Below are 4,048 nucleotides of genomic sequence, written 5' to 3'. Positions count from 1 at the left end.
CAGGCGTGAGCCACCACACCTGGCCTCATTATACATTTCTTTGAAAGCTAATATAAAGTCAGATTTTCTCAGGCTTGTCACTTCAGTCTTATTTCAAAAGGGTTTTCTTTATCTAAGTGTGTTTCTGTAGTCTCTGCTAGTGTCTGCAGAGCCAGACTTCAAATGAACCCAGGTCTATACAGCCTTTCCCACATGAACAGATAGATTAGCACTCGAAACATGTTTCTCCCGAACCTTCTTACAGGGCTCCAGGGAGCAGCTTGTCAGGTTCAAATTGCAATTTACACCAGGGATTGCTGATTTCCCAGTCTGCTCTCTTCATCGGAGCGAGCAAGACAAGCATCTTTGGTTTCATTTCAGGGCCTTCTATCTGTGACAGAGCAAGAGCTAATCACGAGACTAGCGTTTGCCTAACTTTGGCTGGATCATGTAAATGAACACCCAGGAAAGACTTTATTCAGAATACATCTTTACATCTAGTTCCTTGAGGGATAAGCGTTTCTCCAGCCCCACCATTTGCGAAAAGAGCTCCCTCTGACATCTTCCAGCCTCAAAAAATCTGTATTTCTCTGAACCCAGATTTTCCATTTGAAAGAAATGCCTCTATTCCTCTATTGTTTATTCTGATGATTCTGATTCTCAAAACAAAATTTGTAGAAAAGTAAGATCCATGAGGCCAGACCTGAGGTGAGGTAAGTAAGACATTCCTCTTGGGCGTAAACGGGAAGGCACACCAAAAAACTCATTAATCAAGATAAATAATAATTAATGGAATACATTTATTTTTATTTTTATTTTTTTTGAGTTGGAGTCTCACTCTGTTGCCCAGACTGGAGTGCAGTGGCTGCTCCCGGCCCCCGCAGCCTCGACCTGCTGGGCTCCGGCGATCCCTCCGCCTCAGCCTTCCGAGTAGCTGGGACTACAGGCGTGTGCTACCACGCCCGGCTGATTTTTTGATTTATTGTAGAGATGAGGTCTCGCCAAGTTGCCCAGGTGGGTCTCGAACCTGTGGGCTCAGGCAATCCACTCACCTCTGCCTCCCAAAGGCACGGGATTACAGCCTGAGCCACCGAGCCCGGCTATTGGAATACATTTAACAGTCAATATTAATACTAGAAAATCCATAAGCAACATTTCAAAATTTTAAGTAAAGACAGGATCAGTCGCAGGCCTGGCCAAGCCATAGTGAAGCCTAAGGTTACAGGAAAAATCAGTAACACTAACCCAATAGATAGCTTTTTTTTTTTTAAGTTGAGGTCTCACTCTGTCATCCCAACTTGAACTCCTGTGATCAAGCGATCCTTCCATCTCAGCCTCCCGAGTAGCTGGGACTGCAGGCACACACCATCAAGCTAGCTACTTTGAAACATTATTTTTGTAGAGACGAGGTCTTACTATGTTGCCCAAGTTAGTCTCCAACTCCTGGACTCAAGCAGTCCTCCTGCCTCAGCCTCCCAAAGTGCTGGGATTCCAGGTGTGAGCCACCACACCTGGCCTGATCAAATAGATCTTATCAGACTCCTTAATAACTATTTCTCTCTTAGAAGCTGTGCTTAAAATTATTGCTGTAATTAAGAACACTAGTTAGAAATTGATTTGGTTCCACTGCACCATTTCCTCTTTTTTTTTTTTTTTTTTGAGTCCGAGTCTCACTCTGTCACCCAGGCTAGAGTGCCATGGCACGCTTACGGCCACCGCAGCCTTGACCTGCTGGGCTTAGGTGATCCTTCTGCCTCAGCTTTCCAAGTAGCTAGAACCACAGGCGTGCGCCACCACGCCTGGTTAATTTTTTGATTTATTGCAAAGACGAGGTCTTGCCATGTTGCCCAGGCTGGCCTCGAACTCCTGGGCTCAGGCAATCCTCTCGCCTCCACCTCCCAAGGCAAAGTGCTGGGATTACAGGCGTGAGTCACCGCGCCGGGCCGATTCCTCTTCTTCACGGCTTCCTTTCTTTCCACATTCTCTTCCTGGACTTTCCTGTTCTCTCATCTATTTTCCTGTTATCACATTTCTTTTTGCACTTTCTTTCTGCACATCAGCTTTGACCAATTTACTCTCCTTCAGATTTTGCAAGGAAAACGGTCAAAGAGCTCTTTTCTTTATAATAACTGAGAGGTTTTCTATACGCTGGTCCTAACTCTAAGGCTCAGATGCCTTCTTTGGTGACAGTTTATGTCCTCTTGGCTTGAAGCCCACATGGTGACCTCTTCAACATTTCTCATGATTCCCTGAGCTGTGGACATCTCCAATCTGGGAAACATTGCTGGATGCGACAGCTGATAGACTGCAGCAAGGCTCAGGGATTTCCCTTTGGTCTATCAGTGGCCATCCTGGAATAAATGCTCATGAGGGTCACGGCCACTCCTCTGTCGCTCCTGACAGTTACCAGCACATTCTTGAGAGAGGAGCGTTTGAAAACCAAGTGTTTGAAGTAAGCACCGCTGGGATCTGTGAGGTTATTCATGTGGTAGCATCTGGCATTTATAATCTGATCAAAAGCTCCCTTCCTTTTTCTTAATCTTTATCCCAGATGGGAGTATGGCTCAGTACCAAGAAAGTTTTCAGTTTTTCCTCCCAGGGAAAGCTAAGCCAGAAGCCCTGGATGCCACAGGGAGTGGTCATGGGAATGGAGGTCAGAGCTTTCCCCCATGTCCCATGTGGTGCCCCAGAGCATCATGGGACCTACCCTCTGATGAACCGTTTTAAAATGTGAGCGATTGTATGAACATCGATTCAGTCCAACCCCGTGATTCTACAGCAGAGAACCAGGCAGAGTCACGATCTGGGAGAACTTCTCCTATCACTCAGTGTTTAAAGATGTGTTTGGTTCCTCTATTGCCAGTGAGCGGATATATGTAACAGATCCTTTAGTCCAGAAGTTTAAGCTCTAAACAGCAAAATAAACATGTGACATGTTTATTCCCATATTGCCCAAACACACACCAAGTGCTTTTTGTGGTTGGTTTGAAGTTTTGATTTTAGTTTTCTGTATTTATTTATTTTTCTCTTAAGAAACAATGTGAATATCCTGTGTGGGGCTCGGGTTGGAGCCGGGGGAGCTGGTTCTTTCCCAGACGATGAGAGAAACCCAAGTCAGTTCCTCCAGGCTTGGAAAGCTTCCTGCATTAAGTAGAATTAGAAATGAGCTTGAACTAGACAAGAAAAGAGAGTTCTCTGAGGAAGGGGGTGGGGGGATCCTGATTTCATTTCTTTTGGATACATCGCCAGGAGTGGGATTTTTGGGTCATAGGTTAGTTACACTTTTAATTTCTTGAGGAACCTCGATATGGTTTTCCAGGGTGGCCGCACTATGTTACATTTCCACCAACAATTTCAAGGCTTCACATTTCTCCACATCCTCACCACCACTTAACGTTTTTCAGTAATGGTCGACCTAACAGATGTGAGGCGGTACCTCACTGTGGTTTTGATTTGCATTTCTCCTGATTAGTGATGTGAAGCATCTTTGCATACACCTGTTGGCCATTTGATTGCCTCCTTTGGAGAAAGACCTAGTCAAATCTTTGCTCCCCCTCCCTTTTTTTTCTGTTTTTGATACAGTTTTACTCTTTTGCCCAGGCTGGATGGCAGTGGTGTGGTGACAGTTCACTGCAGCCTGGAACTCCTGGGCTCAGGCAGTTCCTCTACCTCAGCCTCCTGAGCAGCTGGGACTACATACTTGTACTGCCACACCAGGCTATTTAAAAAATTAAAAAAAAATAAATAGAGACAGTACCTTACTATGTTACCAGGCTGGTCTTGAACTTCTGGCTTCAAATGACTCTCCTGTCTTGACATCCCAAAGTGCGGGATTATAGGTGTAAGCAACCAAGCCTGGCCATTTTGTCCATTTTTTTTTTTTTTTTTGAGTTGGAGTCTCACTCTGTCCCGCATACTGGAATGCATCGGCCGCTCCCGGCCACCGCAGCCTCGACCTGCTGGGCTCCGGCGATCCTTCCGCCTCAGCCTTTCGAGTAGCCGGAATTACAGGCGTGCGCTACCACGCCCGGCTGATTTTTTGATTTATTGTAGAGATGAGGTCTCGCTG

This window comes from Carlito syrichta, unplaced genomic scaffold (assembly GCF_000164805.1).
Source record: "Carlito syrichta isolate Samal-C Ts95f unplaced genomic scaffold, Tarsius_syrichta-2.0.1 Scaffold302369, whole genome shotgun sequence".
NCBI classification, from domain to species: domain Eukaryota; kingdom Metazoa; phylum Chordata; class Mammalia; order Primates; family Tarsiidae; genus Carlito; species Carlito syrichta.
The sequence above is the reverse complement of the archived record's forward strand: the minus strand, read 5'-3'. Positions refer to the sequence as shown.